The sequence below is a fragment of the Meles meles genome, chromosome 2 (genome assembly GCF_922984935.1).
Source record: "Meles meles chromosome 2, mMelMel3.1 paternal haplotype, whole genome shotgun sequence".
Taxonomy (NCBI): Eukaryota; Metazoa; Chordata; class Mammalia; order Carnivora; family Mustelidae; genus Meles; species Meles meles.
In genome coordinates, this window is record NC_060067.1 from 183,818,898 (window position 1) to 183,839,999 (window position 21,102).

Sequence of the window (21,102 nt, forward strand, 5' to 3'; positions counted from 1 at the left end):
GAAACTACAACCATTTGTCATTTGCCAAGTATGTTTATATACTGGCAGCGAAAAACTAGAAGGTTACATTTTCTTTTAACTTGCTCTCTGGGTTTATCATTACTAGCACAAGGAATTTTCCCTAGATTCATAATAAGTTAAATATAAATTGAAATAATGTCTTTAACCAAAACTTAACCCTGCTGTATATTATTATTTATACAAGCACTGACCCCCATTTACAATTAGAAGGGAAAGGCAAGGCAGCAAATGACATTTTTTCAGTTCATTATAATAAATTATATACCTGTCAAGTCTCTAGATTCCAAGATGGCATCACTATGGAAGCACAAGAGTTCTCAACTTTTTTTTAACTCTTTCTCCCATTTGAATTATAAGATATATATAAAAAGCTAGTTATTTATACCACATCTTCTTGATCCATTCATCTGTTGATGGACATCTAGGTTCTTTCCATAGTCTGGCTATTGTAGACATTGCTGCTATAAACATTCGGGTACACGTGCCCCTTCGGATCACTATGTTTGTATCTTTAGGGTAAATACCCAGTAGTGCAATTGCTGGGTCATAGGGTAGTTCTATTTTCAACATTTTGAGGAACCTCCATGCTGTTTTCCAGAGTGGTTGCACCAGCTTGCATTCCCACCAACAGTGGAGGAGGGTTCCCCTTTCTCCACATCCTCGCCAGCATCTGTCATTTCCTGACTTGTTAATTTTAGCCATTCTGACTGGTGTGAGGTGATATCTCATTGTGGTTTTGATTTGTATTTCCCTGATGCCGAGTGACGTGGAGCACTTTTTCATGTGTCTGTTGGCCATCTGGATGTCTTCTTTGCAGAAATGTCTGCACAATGGAATACTATGCAGCCATCAAAAGAAATGAAATCATGCCATTTGCGACGACGTGGATGGAACTAGAGCGTATCATGCTTAGTGAAATAAGTCAATCGGAGAAAGACAACTATCATATGATCTCCCTGATATGAGGACATGGAGAAGCAACATGGGGGGGTAGGGGGATAGGAGAAGAGTAAATGAAACAAGATGGGATTGGGAGGGAGACAAACCATAAATGACTCTTAATCTCACAAAACAAACTGGGGGTTGCTGGGGGGAGGTGGGATTGGGAGAGGGGGAGTGGGCTATGGACATTGGGGAGGGGAGGCGAACCATAAGAGACTATGTACTCTGAAAAACAACCTGAGGGTTTTGAAGGGTCAGGGGTGGGAGGTTGGGGGAACAGGTGGTGGGTAATGGGGAGGGCACGTTTTACATGGAGCACTGGGTGTTGTGCAAAAAGAATGAATACTGTTACACTGAAAAAATAAATTAAAAAAAAAAAAATCTAATTATTTTCCCATCTGATAAATCCCTTTTATGATTTTTTAGTTAAAAATATAAAATTTAGAAATGGTGAATTGATTCAAGGCAAAAGTGTATGCATACACCCACTAAAAGTATTATAGTAATAATATGGTTTTTCATTGAAGTGATTCTTAACATAAAAATATATGTCTCTTCAACAATGGTGTTCGGAAAATTGGACAGCTGCATGCAGAAGAATGAAACTGGACCATTTTCTTATACCATACAACAACAACAACAAAACTCAAAATGGATGAAAGAGGAGACAGGAATCCATCAAAATCCTAAAGGGCAAAACACAGGCAGCAACCTCTTTGACCTTGGCTGCAGCAACTTCTTGCTAGATACATCTTCAAAAGCCAGGGAAACAAAACAAAAATGAACTATTGGGACTTCATCAAGATAAAAAGCTTTCACACAGCAAAGGTAACAGTCGACAAAACTAAAAGACAACCTACAGAATGGGAGAAGATTTGCAAATGTTTTATCAGATAAAGGACTAGTATCCAAAATCTATAAAGAACTTATCAAACTCAACACCTAAAAAAAACAAATAATCCAGTCAAGAAATGAGCAGAAGACATGAACAGACATTTCTCCAAAGAAGACATCAAATGGCCAACAGACACATGGAAAAATGCTTGGACGCCTGGATGGTTAGCCATCTGCCTTCTGTTAAGCATCTGCCTTCAACTCAGGCCATAATTCCAGGGTCCTGGGATCAAGTCCTGAATCAGGCTCCCTACTCAGGAGAAGCCTGCTTCTTCCTTTCCCTCTGACTGCCACTCCCTTTGCTTGTGCGCTCGCTCTCTCTCTCTGTCAAATAAATAAATAAAATCTTTTTTAAAAAAAGAAAGAAAGAAAGAAAAAGAAAAAGAAAAAAATGCTCAATATCACGTGGCATCAGGGAAATACAAATCAAAACCACAGTGAGATATCACCTCACACCAGTCAGAATGGCTAAAATCAACTAGTCGGGAAACAACAGATGGTGGTGAGGATGCAGAGGCAGGGGAACTCTCCTACACTGTTGGTGGGAATGAGTTTCCTCTAAAAGTTGAAAATAGAGCTACCCTATGACCCAGCAATTGCACTACTAGGTATTTACCCCAAAGTCACAAATGTAGTGATCTGAAGGGGGACTTGCACCCCAACGTTTATAGAAGAACTGTTCACAATAGCCAAACTATGTGAAAAGCCCAGATGTCCATTGACAGACAAATGGATAAAGAGATGTGAAATAAATACAAAATGGAATGTTACACAGCTGTCAAAAATTGAAATCTTACCATTTGCAAGACTTGGATGGAACTAGAGGGTATTATGCTAAGCAAGATAAGTTAATTAGAGAAAGACAATTATCATATGATCTCACCAATATGTGGAATTTTAAAAATATGGCAGAGGATCATAAGGAAAGAGAGGGAAAAATGAAACAAGATGAAACCAGAGAGGGAGAAAAACCACCACAGACTCTTAATCATAGGAAACAAGCTGAGGGTTACTGAAGGGTAGGGGGATAAGGGGACAGGGTAACTGGGTGTTGGGTATTAAGGAAGGTGTATATTGTAGGGAGCACTGGGTATTACACAAGACTGGTGAGTCACAGACCTGCACCCCTGAAACAAATAATACATTGTATGTTAATTAATTGAATTAAAAAAATCCATTGAGTGTTAGAAATTGGGCATAGAAATACATATCAAACCTCTATCCAGGTCCCTGGAGCTTATTATCCAGTTAAGATGAGAAGTTATGTAGTGATAATAATAATAATGACAGTAACAACAAACCAAATTATATGCATTATAATGCTTACATATAATACAACCTAGTGCATAAGCATACAATGATTACTATACTCCAAGCATAACTCTAGGCACTTTATATTACCTAATTTAATACTAAAACAACCTTATAGGATTGGTATAATTATTATTATTATTTTCATTTTATAGATAAGGAAACTGAGGACAAACATGGAAGAAATGGTCGAGCTGGAATATGAACCCTGGGTCCAAGCTCTCATTACATTCTATTTCCCCTTCCATTATAACATGACACATTGGCAAAAGTTACAAATATTAGGCATCAAATGAGTTGTACACATAGCAAATGCAAAAGAAGTGAGGTATATGGGAAGAAGACACTGTGGGTTGAAGTAGCCTGGAAGGATTTCAAGGATAAAATGAATGAGCCTAAATTTTAAGTGAACAGGAAAAAACTACATTAAGCATGGGAAAATGTCTGAACAAAGAGGAAAATGGGAATCAGTTTGTAAAATATCTATATAAACATCCTATTGGCTCCTTAAACTCAACATGACACCTTGAGATTTTATAAAAATATTTTTTCAACTATTAACTTGTTTTCTCTGTCTCTCTGGCCAGCATATAAGCTCCATGGGAACAAAAACTTGCCTGTCATTTTATGATACTTCTTTTCTTCCTTCTGTCTAATTCTTCCACTTCTGTTCTCACCGCTGTTATTATATTTCTATCACATATTTTTCTTAAAATAATGTTATAACCTTTTTATGCATCTCCCTGTCCTTGATTATTTTTTCACTCCATTCTCCACCTTGAAGTGAGAATAATGTTTCTGTAATACAAATCTGATTATTTCATTCTCTTATTTAAAAAATCAGTCAAGTGGGCACCAGGGTGACTCAGTCGTTAGGTGTCTGCCTTTGGCTCAGGTCGTGATCCCAGGGTCATGGGATGGAGCCCCGCATCAGGCTCCCTGCTCAGTGGAAGCCTACTTCTTCCTCTCCCATGCCCCCTGCTTTAAATCTTAAAAAAAATACGTATTCAACAGTTGGGGCAGGTCAGTCAATTGAACCTGGGTGGCTCAATCGGTTGAATGTCTGACTCTTGATTTTGGTTCAGGTCATGATGTCAGGACTGTGAGATGAAGCCCCATGTGGGGCTCAGTGTGGAGTCTGCTTGAGATTCTCTCCTCTCTCTGCCACTGTCCCTGTCCACAATCTGTCTCTCTTAAATAAATAAACTCTTCTAAAAAAAAAAAAAATCAGTGAATAAATGAATGAAATGAAAACCAAACCAAAACATAACAAAATCACAATTCTGAAAAATCAATGGTAAGGAGAACATTTTAAAAGAAATCAGATAATAAAATACATATATATATATAAAGGGAACAAAGGTAGCAATGATCCCTGACCTCTCTTCAAAAACAATGTGAGATAATAGACAATGGAAAGATATCTTAAAAGGTCTGATAGGAAAGACTAAATAAATAAGTAAATAACTGTTAAAGTAGAATTATGTTACTGACAATATTTTTCCTCAAAAATGATGGCAAAATAAAGTAAGATGGTTTTCTTGTTCCCATAATCCACTTAATTGTTGTTTTAAAATCTGAATATTTCCATCATTTATAATTTCTGTTTTGGATGACAGTTCAGACCACCACCTTTTTATGACTGCTTGAAGCCAGTTTAAACCAACTATTATATATATTCTTCAAACTTGCTTTTAAAATGTCATAGCAAATAATCAGTACTAAAAATTTGTCCATACTGAGATACTGTGTATACAAAATGCCTTAATTATTAATAAGCCAATGCATATGATACCAATATCTGTTTAAAAAATTAAAACCAACCATGCTTCTGGCATGGTAAGATCATGGAATTAAATCAGGGGTTTCCACTCATGTAAAATCTTGTTGTTAAAACTATTCTCTACCATTTTAAAACTTGAGAATATTTTTAGTATCTCTGATTTTTCTTTTTGCCAGAATCATTGTGTCATGTATGTATGTGTTATTACTATATAAAAGGAAAAGGTGAATATGTATTTCTATGAATGCTTAACTAGAAATGTCCATGGAGTTGACTAATTTATATTCACTTTTTATTGTATATAGAATCCTAATATTTTCAGTTCTGTATCATTTAAGCTTTCTTCATTTGAGTAAATTCACTAAATATTTCTAAAAAAAAAATGATGGCAAAATAAAGACTTCAATACAAATAAAAACTGAGAGAACTTTCAGCAGATATGCGCTATGAGAAATGTTGAAGGAAATTCTTCAGGAGGTAGGGGAAAAATATCAGATAAAACTCAAATCTCAGAGATGCCTGAGTGGCTCAGGCAGTTAAGCAACTGCCTTTGGCTTAGTCAGTTAAGCAACTGCCTTCGGCTCAGGTCAGGATCCTGGGGTCCTGGGTTCCAACCCTCATCAGGCTCCCTGCTCCACAGGGGGCATGCTTCTCCCTCTCCCTCTGCCTACCACTCACTTGCTTGTGCTTGCTCCCTCTCTCTCTCTCTCAATCTCTGTCAAATAAATAAATAAAATCTTAAAAAAAAAAAAAAAAGAAACCTCAAATCTCAAAATAAAGAATGTTAGGAATAAAGAATGTAGGGGTAAACATAAAGCATACTTTAATTTCTTTTTCAAGACAAATGGCTATTTAAAGCAAAAATAGTAATAATAAATTGAAGGATTAGTAAAATGTACAAAAGCAAAATAGTTGTATTAGGGTATTCCAGAAAAACAGAAGCAATAGAATACTAAGAAATAATACTAATAATAGAATACTAAGAAATAATCCAAAAGAAGGCAAGTAAAGGAGGGGGAACAAAAAATAAGTGTTACAAATAGAAAACAAAAAGTAAGTAACAGACTAAAACATAACCTTGCTGGTTATTGAATTCATATAAATTTGTTATAAAAAGGCATAGATTTTTCAGACTGAAAAAAAAATAAGTGCTATAAAAATAAGCTTTAAATATAAAGAAACAGGTACATTAAAAGGATAAAGAATGTATACCGTGCTAACATTAATAATAAGAAAGATGAATTGACTCTGTTGATAAAGTATATGTCAGGAAAAGAGATACTACCAGGAATAAAGGGGGATGTTTCCTGATGTTCTTCAATTCATCAAGAACATATTAAAATTCTAAACGTGTATGTAACTAATAACTCCATTTAAAATAGAAGCAGAACAGACTAACTAGGGGCGCCTGGGTGGCTCAGTGGGTTAAGCCGCTGCCTTCAGCTCAGGTCATGATCTTGGGGTCCCGGGATCAAGTCCCGCATTGGGCTCTCTGCTCAGCAGGGAGCCTACTTCCCTCTCTCTCTCTCTGCCTGCCTCTCTATCTACTTGTGATCTCTCTCTGTCAAATAAATAAATAAAATCTTTAAAAAAAAAAAAAAAAGAACAGACTAACTAAAGTTACAAATCTAGGAATTCAATCTTAGTTACAGATTTCAGCCCTCCTTTCTTAATAACTGATAGAACAGATAGAGATATATTCAGAAAAGGGCAGAAATATGAATCACATTACTTTAAGTGTCATTTTCACGTAATCACTACCTGAAGTTATCTTATTCCCGTATTTGGTTACTTGTCCACTGCCTGTCCCCTCATTGTCATGTAAACATCATGATTGTAGGGTCTTGTATATCTTTCTCACTGTTCTATTCCTAGTCTTTATAATAATGCCTGGCATATAATAGGCGAACATCAAATAGTTGAATGAAGGAAAGGATAAATTAATAGATTTAATGGATATTTTGAAAACATTATGCTCTTATCTAGGGAGGTTCTTGGCATGCAAATTAAGACATAGGAGGAGGTACTTGAATCAACAAACCAGTATTCTTCTGGAATTCTAATCAAATATTTCAGTTTTAGACTAGGTACTTAATTTGCATATCAATTATAAAAGATAGAATTAATAATGTCAAAAGATACTTATATTCAAATTTAGTTGCAAAGAAACAGCATGTTTTAAAAATTAAAAGATGAGAAACTAAGTTGTATCTTTGTTTGAAAGACAATCTCAGCTAACGATTTAGGTCTCTGTTAGTAAGGAAGAAGGTCACTCTCTCTGATTTCATATCTTGCTAGCAAAGAAGGTAAGTAGGAAGGACTCTAACTTATCTATTAGTCCTAAACTGAAATCAAATTGTTCTGGCTTGTGTTCAGAAACTTTATCAAGATTCTACTTACTGCAATGTTTATAAAGATCTACATAGTGGTTGAGTTTGACTCAAAGTCACAGAGAATACTGTTGGGCCTCTAGTCATGATCTCTACCTGAAATAAACTCTGAGGTGCAGAACCACTTGTAAAGAGCCTTTCAGAAAACTCCTTTGCCGTGCTATGTCTCATTCCACACCTGTCTGGCCCTTATCCACCACTGTATCTATTTTAACTGAATGGTTCTTAAAATGATAAAGTAGAACACCAGCTAATAATAAGAAGGTCCTTGACCATGGGTACTTCTGTTTGCAGACAATGAAAGACTAACTGTGTCGATCCATATTATCATCTCAAGCGTGTTAGATCTGGTCAATATGATGCTGCTAACGGGCATCATTCTAAGTGCTAAGTAATAGGAAGAACGTATGTCTGTCATCAGTTATGAACTGGAACTCACCCTGTGCAGGGTACTATTCAAAGCCACAGTAACTTCATTCTTATACAACTGTAAATAGTGGTTTTATTTTAAAACAGGGACTCTGCTTTTTGACTAGCTTTAGAAGGATTGTGACACAATGTGAAAATGGACATTTAATAAATACTCCTATACTGCACACAGGGAACAGGTAATAAATGCCATTGTCTGACTTGATAATGATGATGCCTGGCAGAGTAGAGAGACAATTAATGAGTATTCTTTGATTGATGATGAGACAAGCAATACAAACAAGGATTTTTCTTTGTCAGTTTTCCCCAAATAGTTCTGAACAAAAGTAAAATGTGCTCTAGGCAAGAAGCAACTTAAGACGCTGAAACAGTAGCATCTTTCTTGTTGCTATGTGCTTGATCTTAATAGTAGATATTTATATGATTTAATTATTTAATCCTCAAAGCCACCCTAATAACGATAATGATAATAATAATGCACTATTATGTTTCCTGCTTTTATAGATGAAGAACAGAAAGCACAGAGAGGTATCTTGCCCAGGGTTATAGTAGTTTTCATTTTTGGCCTATTACATATATAGTATATATTAGTATAGCATAGTATATAGCATATATTACAGTATATATATATATAGTATAATAGTATATATTACATAAAAGTACTGCAGAGAATATTCATTGACATATACACACATACAAAATATGAGTGAACACATTTTCTGCAGGTATATTTTAGATGTGAAATTGCTGGGTCAGGAAACATACATACAGCCATTTTTTTTTTTTTTTTAAAGACAAACAGAGATCACAAGTAGGCAGAGAGGCAGGCAGAGAGGGGGAAGCAGGTTCCCTGCTGAGCAGAGATCCCGATGCAGGGCTCGATCCCCGGATGCTGGGATCATGGCCTGAGCTGAAGGAAGAGGCTTTAACCCACTGAGCCACCCAGGCACCCCACATACAGCCATTTTTACAAGCTATTCTTAGATGGTTTACTGAAGTGATACTGTCTGAGAAGTCTAGTTGTTCCACATTCTTACCAACATTTGATGCTGTCTTTTTCATTTTAGACTTTCTGGTAAGTATGCGGTGAAATTTCATATGTTTTTAATTTGAATTTCTCTAATGAATAATGAAATGTTGATACATTTAATGGTCATTGGAATATTCTCTTTTATTAAGTGCCAGTTAAGTCTTTTGCTCTGTTTTGCCAATTCTCTCCAAACCGATCTATAAATTCCACACAATCCCAATGTACATTTTAGCAGGGTGTGTGTGTGTGTGTGTGTGTGTGTGTGTGTATGCATAAATTAACAAGAAATTTGTAGAAATTACATGGAAATGCAAGAGGTCAAGCATAACCAAGGACATTTTAAATTTTTTTAAAGATTAAGTTATTTATTTTAGAGAAAGAGAGAGTGCAGAGGTGGAGGGTGCAGAGGGAGAGGGACAGAGAATCTTACGCAGACTCCATGCTCCACAGAGCCCAATGCAGGGTTGGATCTCCTGACCCTGCGATTGCGACCTGAGCTGAAGCCAGGAGTAGTGCCTAACCCGCTGTGACTCAGGCGCCCCAGTCAAGGACATTTTTTTTTTTTTAAAGATTTTATTTATTTGACAGACAGAGACCACATGTAGGCAGAGAGGCAGTCAGAGAGAGGAGGAAGCAGGCTCCATCCTGAGCAGAGAGCCCGATGCAGGGCTCAATCCCAGGACCCTGTGATCATGACCTGAGCCGAAGACAGAGGCTTAACCCACTGAGCCACACAGGTGCCCCCCTCCCCCAGTCAAGGACATTTTAAATGAAAGGAATATAGTTGGAGGATATACATTACCAGATGTAATTATAAAGTTATAGTAATTAGCACTTTGTGGAATAGCCTCGTGGTTAGACAGACCAATAGAGAATAGGGAATGTGGATTAATGACAAAAGTGACAGTGGGGGAAAGGACAGTCCTTTCAATAAATAGTTCTGGATCAGTTGGTCAAGATGGAAGAGATGAGGGAGCAGGGAAAAAAGGCATTTTTTTTAATGGAAAAATCTTTACCAACAGTAGAAGCTAGCTACAATGAGATTTTAATCTTTTTTGGAAATTACGTGAATAAACTTTGCAAACAATATAGCACTAGGTAGGTAATATTCATTATTATTCAGAAGAGGAGGGGTCCGTTGCAATACAATTTAGCATCAGACAGAGGTCTATTAGGTTTTCTTAACCATTTTCCTGTCCTTTTTGTTCATTAAAACTGTATTTTCAAAAAAAAAATGTTCTAGTACAGAAGATGTGAATTGACTTCCTAAAGCAAATCTCAACAGAAAAGACATATCGCTTTACTATTCCACCTGATAGAGACACATCGCTGAATTTTAAAGATCCTTGGAAATTTCAGAATACCTCTCTGTCTATAATGGAGACCAAACATACTTTACAAAACCATTCTTGATTTCTCAAATGAAGGATGTTTGGAATATCATAAATTTCCTTATCTTCTTGTTGATACTAATTTGAAATGATGAAGCTCTTTCAAAATCAGAGTTGTTGTTTGTTAATTAGTCAATTACTCATTAGGTCACCCAGATAATTCAGCCCAACCTGACTCAAAGTAGCACTGAAAACATTTGCAAATTGTATTTAACAAGTTCATGGTTCTCTAATGATCCAACGAGAGCCAAGTTAGCCAAAGTGACTGACTACTTATTCCAGTGATTGAAAACAATATATTTTCTCACTTTCCATTCTAGTTTTTTTAAAGGTAATTTGTTTTTAAGTAAAAATTCTTAAAATGCTCTTACTGAAGTTTAGACGTCTGCAAAGTAAAAGGATTCATGAATGAGAAACACCTAGAACTGAAAGAATCTTTTCTTTCAGAGGAGAAAACCTGCAGTTCCTGTGACCCACAAGCTAAAGGCCTTGCATCAATTCTGGCAATAGTGCTACTCTCAATTAATTAACTACTGATCCCCAAGGCAATACTTCATGCTGCATTCCTTTTAATCTTTTTTAAAAATGAATTTTAAATATATGATATTCATGTCAGCTTTATGATGAAATAGTTTCCCTGATGTATGTGGGGGAAATGATACAGAGAGTGATGGATTCGGAGCTGGGAAGGGATATTCACGGCAGAATCAGGGAAAAATTCCAGACTGGGTTTCTGAGGTGCAGAAAGGCAAATTCTCTGGACATTTTTATTTACTACTCTGGATTGGATAACATTTCATCTATTCTGTGAGATTTCTTCTTTTTTTTTTTTTTTTTGAGATTTCTTCTTAATGTTGGGAAATACTAACTTGGAAAATAACTTTGCCATCTTTATAGGAAGATGACTTTCTGAAATTTATACAAATGCATGTAAGTCACTGAATGAGACATTTTATTATGTATTTATAGCAACCACTCTACTTCCTTATATGATTGTTAAATCTGTGTTCCATATAAATACATATTAGGTAATTTGAACCATAACTTTTTTTTAATATCAAGAAGACAACTTTATTTATTTGTCTATTTATTTATTTCCTTTTGACCCCATTCACCCATCGCTCCTGTTCTCAGCTACTGTAAATAATGCTGCAATAAACATGGGAATGCAGATATCTTTTCAAGTTATGTTTTTGTTTTCTTTAAATAACTACCCAGAAGTCAAACAAATTGGCTGGATCATATGAGAGTTCCAATTTTAACTTTTTTTTTTGTTGTTGTTGTTGTTGTTTAATATTTTCATTTTTATTTCTTTTGTTGAATATTTTATTTTATTTTTTTCCCTTTTTATTAATTTTTTCAGCGTAACAGTATTCATTCTTTTTGCACAACACCCAGTGCTCCATGCAAAACGTGCCCTCCCCATCACCCACCACCTGTTCCCCCAACCTCCCACCCCTGACCCTTCAAAACCCTCAGGTTGTTTTTCAGAGTCCATAGTCTCTTATGGTTCGCCTCCCCTCCCCAATGTCCATAGCCCGCTCCCCCTCTCCCAATCCCACCTCCCCCCAGCAACCCCCAGTTTGTTTTGTGAGATTAAGAGTCATTTATGGTTTGTCTCCCTCCCAATCCCATCTTGTTTCATTTATTACTTTTTGAGGAACTGCTTCCCATAGCTGCAAGGATTTACATTCCCAACAGCAATGCACAGTGGTTGCCTTTTCTCCCTATTCTAAGCAGCATTTGCTCCTCTTGTCTTTTTGATAATAGCAACGTTAACAGTGTGAGGTGATATCTCATTGTGGTTATCATTTGCATTTCCCTGATGATGAGTGATGTTGATAATCTTTTCATATACCTGCTGGCCATCTGGATGTCTTCTTTGGAAAAGCGTCTATTTAGATCCTCTGCTTATTTTTTAATCAGGTTGTTTGCTTTTTTGCCATTTAGTTGTGTGAGTTCTTTCTATATTTTAGATATTAGCCTTTTATCAGATAACTCATTTGCAAATATTTTCTTCCAACCACTAGGTTGTCCTTTTTTTTAAATTGATAGTTTCTTTTGCTGTGCAGAAGCTTTTTGGTATGATGTAATGCCACTTATTTATTTTTGCTTTTGTTGTTGTTTTTGGTTGTGGTGTCAGATCCAAAAAGGAAAAAAAAATTTCTAAGACCTATGACAAAGCTTACCACCATGTTTTCCTCCAGGATTTTTATGGTTTCAGGTCTTATATTTAAGTTTTTAATCCATTTTGAGTAAATCTTTGTGTATGGTGTAAGACAGGGGTTGAATTATTTTAACTTAGAGATACTCTTCCTTAGAGCTAATTAAAATATCTCTGGGTTTATAATATGATGCCAATTACATGTTTAACATGTACTTTTGTCAAATCCTGGATCTGGTACTCTACTGAAGATTTTAACAACCTGAACAAAATTAAAATTTGGGGAGATAAAAAACAGAGACACCTGGATGGCTCAGAAAGTGGCCCTGACTGGATTTCCACTCAGGTGATGATCTCCACTATGTGATATGGACCCCGGTGTTGGGCTCTGCATTGGGTGTGGAGACTGCTTAGGATACTCTCTCTCCCTCTCCCTCTGCCCCCTTCCCTGCCACTCACACACTCACTCTCTCTCTCAGTTAAAAAAAAGAAGAAGAAGAAGAAGAAGAAGAAAAAGAAACATAAACTCAATATATAGTTCTTTTGTATGATTATAAATTATCTAAGTGGTCGCCAGCACAATGTATGGCATAGTGAGGATAGTGATTTAATGATGATGATGGTGACGGTGATGAAGATGATGTCATATTAAGCTTCTGTTTTATAGAGCTTCTATATGGGGTCCGTACTTTGCTGGATGCTAAGAATATAGGACTATATAAAATGGACATTGTTCCTACCCTGACAGAATTTATCGTTAATTTGAGCAAATCTTCCTAAGTTTAGGTAATGAAAGCTAGTGATTTTTAACTTGGACTTTAATAGAAAAAGAACATCTGAAGAAAAGATATTCAAGCTGACAACAGGAAAGACTTCCGATATCTTTCATCTTTCACATTTTCTGCGTGGCTTGTGCAAATATCTGTGGTCCTTGGAGGAAATTTAAACAAATCTTAAGGATTATTTGTCTCTTTAGAATTTGAATGCACATTTATATATGCATTTACCCAATTAATATGAGTAAAATATATTTAATAAATACTAAATATAATCTACGGAAATCAACTCATTTACAAAGCTGAATAGATATTTGTATATTGAGGCAGAAAATGGAGAAGTAAAATTTAATGCTAACTTTAGTTGATGTAATATATCATGTAAGTGTATTGTGTTTTTCTATTTTGAATTAAGATTAGTTATATCAATGAATTTTTTTACACTATGAGGCAACATTTATCATAAATGTTGTTTTTTAAGACTAGAGTATTCCAGTACTTTTTACTACATGAAATCACTGATTACTCCATTGTCTTGGGTACTTTTTATGTTTTGTTTATAAAGCTCACAAAATAACATAAATAAAAAAGACAAACAAAGTGAAAAATTTGAAGAGCTCACAGAGGAGCTATGATTCTTCATCTATTTAATCTATATTCCATATCTAAAAAATAATTTATGACAATTTCTTTGTATGGAAGAAAAATTTTATAATGGTTAGATCCATTAAGAGAAAGAATGATTTCCTAGAGTTTGAAGCTATAAGACTAATGCAAAAGAATATATCATTCTTCTATCTTCTATCATGTGTAAAGTCAATTTTAAAAACTGCAAGATAGTCAATCAAAAACCATTAAAGATATTTCCAAAATCTTACACTAGCCTTGGATATATTATCTATTATCTAGTGAGTTTACAAAAAAGAGTATGAAAGGGAGATTTATGTTTTTACTAGATCAGGTAGTTGAATAACTGTCTTCTCTGATGACTGAAGCATAATCTTGACTGAGTAGACAGAGGAACTAAATCAGCTCTTGCTATGCCTTTCAGTAATATGATTCTATGACAACTTCCAATGCTTAGAAAGTAAGTACCTTCTTAATGCAGTAATTGGCATTTATACTTGAAAGGAGTTTTAGAAATCATCCAGTTCAGGGGTCAACAAGCTGCTGCCCACTGCCCGGTTTTGTAAATAAAATTTCATTATAACACAGCCACTCCCTTGCTCATTAACTGATTCATTTAAATATAGTCTATGGCTGCCCAATGGCCCAGTTGAGTAGTTGGAACTGAGACTGCCAGGCCCACAGAGCAAAAATAAACTAGCCCTATGGAAAGAGCTGTTGACTCCTGATCTAGCTCAACCACCTCATTTTATAATGAAGTAGCTGAACCCCTGAACAATAAAAGAAAGGTCACTTGCCCATTGTCACATACGCAGTAAAAATTACTTAGAGGAAGGTCTGCTGTTCCCAGATTCCATAAGTTCTCTTTACATCAATCTTGCCACTTATGATATTAAAAAAAGTGTTTCATATTCTCTAATATTATCATGAAACAATCCCTAATAAGTAGAATTTTCTATATAAGTAGTTGTACTCCTTTACCTGCCTTATTCTTCCCCTGTACTTACAATAAAATTTATAACAGACAGGTAACGAACATAATTCCTTTCCTTTTTTGGCCCTTGAAAGTTGTCCATGTTTCTACAGAAGGAAAACATTGTGATCAGAACAGCTGCATGTATTATGGGATTCCCACTGTCAGTCATGTTTTTATTTTTCTCAACTGACTCCAAATTTTTGCCTACTAATTCTATCCAACTTGTATATTGTATAAAGACACCATTAAACAGACACCTGCCAGTATCTTCAGGAAATGGAGAGATGAACTTTCCTCAACGATCTGAGGTAGAGATAAATGTGGGTTTGGGGTTAGGGATGAGAGGGTGGCAGGCAGTTTTCCTTGGATGAAATTGACAATTATACTTTACTCCATACCATCTGCTTGTTTACAATGTACTATACTCTTAGTATAGTATATATAGTATATGTAGTATATTATTAGTATTAAGTATTTATTTCAATATTTTAATCTAAATATCTCACTTCAAAAACATGAGATTGTTATGTTCACTGCCTTGATTGTGGTAATTGTATGTAAATTATACCTCAGTTAAAAAAAAGAAAAAGGAAAAATCATGAGATTGATACTCTTTTAGCAAGAGAGGAAAAGAAAATGTAAAGCAGCCATTTAAGTCACGTTTTTGTGCTAAAATCAAGCTCATATGTGACAAATCACAATAAGCAATAATCACCATGAAGAAAATTCCTGTCTGATTAAATCTTTAGTTATTATTGTTAGTTAACGCAAAATAAAGTGGCCCTTTTATCTTATTTTGTAGTGACAAACATTTTGATGCATATGCCTTAAGTCAGATGCAGAACAAATCACCAAAACAAATACTGTTGACATCCAGGATTATGTAGTCATCTGAAACTATTACACTAATGATTCTAGTTTAGCACAAAAATTTCAGTTCCAAAAGGCACTTATTCAGACATATTCTGAGCACTACCACAAAAATGTAGAAACATGAAAAGTACAACACAATAAATAAAGCATAACAAGATGGAATGGGCCCAGAGTTTATTTTTTTCCAGTTTGAAGTTAAATGAAACTATTTTCTTTCAAGAATCTAAACTCTGCTTTAATTAGGATATCAAGGAAATCAGACTTACCAATAATTTTTAGACTTACAAAAATCCTAGAATTGCTCCTCTGTTCCTAAAATAACGCAGGGTCTTCTGGGGGAAAGAAATAACATTTGGTTAGTTGGGCTGCTTGTTGTATGCCTAGTGAAGACACTGAGGCTTTATCTATAATTTCCTAATTTGCCAGCTCCTTTCCTTCTATATGGGCTCTCAGGAGATTACTGTCGACCTCTGAGGAGGAGCTCAAGCTGCTCCTAGAACCATCTTCTTTATCTCACAATCACTGTTGGTAAGATAGTAAGATACCAAGGGATTTCATGACATGTAATTCTTCAATGTGCACAAGAAATTAAAAGAATAATTTATGTTTCATACATCTCTAATTATAGCAGGGTAAAAGGAAGAAGGAAGATCATATCATTGAAGTTACAAATTATGTATAAGACCCATCTAAAGCCAGCAATTTCATTCAGGGTAAGTTTATGGCTCATTAACTCTGTTGTGTGTAACACTCCTTTTATGATTTTACTGCTCATATATTCTAAGTTATAGATAGCTGATTATAGATACTTTAAATAAGTTCAGTGCTCTTTTATTTTTACTTTTGAATATCTGTGACCTTTATTTTTATTTGTTTTTATTTTTTTATGTTCAGTTAGCCACAGTATAGTACATAATTAGTTTTTGACTGAGTGTTATACTTAACTAATGATTATAGATACTTCTAAATAACAAATTTTTTCTTAAATTGTGACAAAAATGACCCACTATATCTTGGCATAAATATATTGACTACAATTAGTTTTTTCTCAGCCTTAAGGAGAGGTATAAAGAAAAAAAATTCTTAAATAGGTATTATAAAAATCAAACAGTTATCTTTTTAAATATTCAAAAGACATAGCAACTGGTAAGCTATATATATATATTCAATTTTATCTTTTTGTTTTAAAGTCAGGAATAATATTTTTATGTGCATATTCAAGAAATTTTAAACTCTTCTCATGCCAGTTATTCCTGAGAATTTGACATCATGAAATTTTTTGATTAATAAAAACAGAAGATGGGATGCCTGGGTGGCTCAGTCGTTAAAGCATCTGCCTTCGGCTGGGGTCAAGATCCCGGGGTACTGGGATCAAGCCCCACATCAGGCTCCTTGCTTGGTGGGGAGCCTGTTTTTCTCTCTTCACTCCCCCTTCTTGTGTTCCCTCTCTCACTGTGTCTCTCTCTGTCAAATGAATAAACAAAATCTTAATAAATAAATAAATACAGAAGACATATTGATTCTATAATTATCCACTCTTAAAACACACTCTTGAATCAACATTAGATTGGTTTAAGGTATAATCAAGTCTCTAAACAAGCATGACTGGGTTTATGATGGGGGCTGAGGAGTTTCATTTACTTTGATCTTACTATAAAATACATAGTATAATATTGTAAGTGATACAGAAGATCATGAAGTGAAAGGTCAAGTTTCCTACTACAGCCCTCCACCCAACCATCCTCTCCAGAAGTAACCACAGTTAACAAATTTTTATATATTGTTTGAGTTGTTTTCTACGTGTATATGCATGGGTTTTGACATTTCAAGCCCTGAAGAGGAGAATACGTGTGAGCTACGGCTCAAAGTGGAATGTTTTGGATTAAAATGGACAACATCCAATACAATAAAGCACATTCAGTGGACACCTCCGATGTGCAAATTGCTATAATACATTTTACAGAAGGCACCTGAGGGTATAAGAACGGAGAGATCGCATTGGCTCTGCTTTCAATTAGTGTGTATTTCTGTACTTACACAAACACCACGAGTGTAAAAATAACTTATCCTGAGTGTGACTCAGGATAAGAGAACGTGCCATGTGAAAATAAAAGGGAGGGAAGTGTTAATTTGACCTTGATGAGTTTTTTTTGAACTACTCATATAGTTATGGAAACTGACACAGCATAACGTATTTAGAGAAGGAAAACAACCTAGCATGGATCAAGTTTAAACAGCATGAATGCATGAGACAATAAGTTTGAAAAAGCATGTGCAGACCCCATCTAGGATTTTATACAGTAGACAAAGTGACGACATTAATCAGTATTAGACATTTGTTTTTGAGAAATATATCCAGTAGAAAGAACAATAGATCACAGATGAAAAAGATAAAGATGAGTAAAATAGAAACTTGTACTCCTCCAGGGCAAGACTTTAAAAGGGTCATCAAAATAGGATCCATTTTAAGGTTGAATTGAGAAACATTTCAAAGAGTAAGACCAGCTTGAATATGGAGTGTGAACATTTGAATATAAGGTATGAAGCAGAAGGGAATTGGGAAAGCTGCAACATTTCTTGCTTGAATGACTGTATGGTTGTTGAAGTTATTAATTAAGACAGGGAATATAGAAGTAGCTGGTGAAGAATGGTGAAGAATAATGAACTTGGCTTTGAAAATACTGATTCTGAATTGTCAATAAGGGCCTCACAAAAATTATCTCAGAAGCAATGTGTGGGACATTTAAGATAATTGAACTGCAGAACTCAGCCATAAATTTTGAGATCATTTGCATATCAGTTGATATCACCAAGCAAAATATATTAAATGAAAAGCGGTCCAAGAAGTAAACACACCCACCAGGCAGGAAATGCTGGCGATGAAAGAGCGAAAAGAAGAACACAGCAGGGAGAGCAGGCATAAAGGAAGGGAAATAGCAAACAGATCCTAAACACACTGCTGACCTCCCACCAGCTCCCATCTCCTCCACATCACTTCTGCCCTGGGATGGCTCCAAAGCTTTCTCTTGTTAGTTTTCTCTGGGCTTTGGTGATTCGTCTATCTGGCCCACTTTGTTACAAGTACTCAGACTTTTACATTTCAGACACACTAAGAATGGATTTTAGCAAGTGTCTCCTTTCCTTCCTGTTCCTAAGGGAGTTTGAGTTTAAAACAGTTTTTATTGCTAAATACTACATGAAAAGATTTTTTCAAAATATAAATAAGACAGTTGTAAAAACAAAATAGAATCTTAAATTGCTTTACCTTATTATTCATGTTCTTTGAATACAAAGAAATGAAAACTGATGGTTCTTAGCAACCTCCCTGATTCCAATTTTTATGTTTTTCTTCTTTGTTTCAGCCTTTTCTAAAACTCCAATTATCCTTTTTGTTCCATAGGCTGTTCCTCTGAATCATTTGCAAATCCTCTGACCATATTCTTTCCTATCCACACTGAAATCCCAAAGTCAGTCTCAATGTGCAGCAACTGGACCCACCTGTGAGATTCACTTATCCCAGAGGGTATCACATAACCAAAGGCTTGTTGTTTAATGTAGAAAAATGCCTTATGTTACAGCTGACTCAAGTCAGAGTAGCCGGCATGGAGTACCAAATGGAGTATTAGAGATTTTTCTCTTCTCCATGTTTTATTCCAGTGTCAACAACAATAAACATTCACTGACTGCCTCCTGTGCAGAACACTGGGAAACAAAAGGAAGTGCCACTCAGGTTTTCTGTTCTTAAAAAGCTCAGTAAAGAACAACTACACCAACCACTGGAAAAGAGGAGTTAAGACGAGAGAATTATCTATTAACAATTTAGCATATGCTAGAAGATGCATTGCACAACTATGCAGAATATAAGGTGTATTTAGTAAATATTATTTGAATTAAGTGCTTTGCAATTTGGGGGAAAAATCAAATTAGATCCATACCTCCCACCATAAACAAAAATAGCTCTGTTTGAAGTGTTTTAGAGATACGTATGAATAGACAGAGATTTCTTCCCCCCAAATCTCTACCTGAGGTTGTCATTCATTGATGAATAAAAGCATCAGTAGATTTGAGGATAATGACAAAGAGTTCTTTTTCTGTTTAGAAAATCATGAAATTTAGAAAAATAACAGTAAAAAATTTCATTAGTTAAATGTCAAAATGATGTGAACATGCAATTCATGAAAAGAGAACATTTTAAATATTGGCTTTAAAATGTGAGAAATTGTTGAAACTCAATAAATATGAAAAATTTTACATTAAAACAGCAGTGAAGTAGCATTACTTTCACATACTCCTAGTGACACTCTCAATTTTTACAACCATTTTGGAAAGCAATTTGGCAACATGAGCTGTAAGCCTATACTCTTTTAATCAGTAATTCTAGTTCAGAACAAGCATAGAACATATTCTCAGGAAATAATCAAATTGTAAATTATGATTAATTCACTTAATGTAGCATCCATTAAAAACTAAGGTGCTAAGATCTATAGAAATGGGGTAAGACTTTATAATTACAAATGGAAACTCATGATATAAAATTACATATGCAGAGTAATTACTATTAGGTAAATTTATGAGTTCATTTGGAATATGATGTATAAAATGCACAAGTGTGTATTACTAGTATTTCAAAATAGTGATTATTTCTGAGTGTTTTATCAATAATTCAAACTTTAATGCAGGTTATATGTGGTTTTTACAATAAAAAAAAGTACTTCTGATTTAAGCTGAATAGACCTTGGGTTGTTGGTTTTGTTTACCTCTGGCTTCCTTATTTGATAACTCTTAGGTTGTCTAGCTTGCATTTGGCTTCTGTTCAGTATTAACATTAGTTTATCTAAAATGAACTAATTAACCAAGGATAGCATATCATTAAGTTATTGCTGCAATAATGTTGCTGAACAAATCACGCCAAACTCAATGGCCTACAATGACATTGATTTTTCTGATTCCAAGGTCTGCAGGCCCAGCAGGGCAGCTCTGCCTCAGGCTTTAAGTCTGGGTCAAGGCTGAAGGGAAGCAGCTAAACAGCATGCTCTTCTCTGTGTTCTGTTAAAATTGTGCTGGCTGAATGAAGTTATAGGGTCAAACCCAACAACAGTGGCAAAGAAAAATATACTTTGCCCCCTCTATGGTTCTGCAAAGTCACATGGCAGAGCGAAGAAATACAGAATTAACAACAATCCAGTCTGCCACAGAGAGATTAATTCTCATCTCTTAGTTTCTGAGTCTTTATCTATAATTTAAGAATACTGAATTATATAATCTCATCAGCAAGATATTTCATCTGCCCAAGCTTCAATTTCCTCATTATTATGGATGATAACAGTATCCGTTTCATGGAATGTTGTGGGATTTAAGTAGACAGTGGTTGTAAAACACTTGCAAAGCTCAACAAATGTTATTTGTAATTAATCTTAAAGTCCTGTCCAGCTATATGACATCTATAACATTTCATAATCTAAAAGAAGTCAAAGTAGGACTTTTAAGAAAGATGG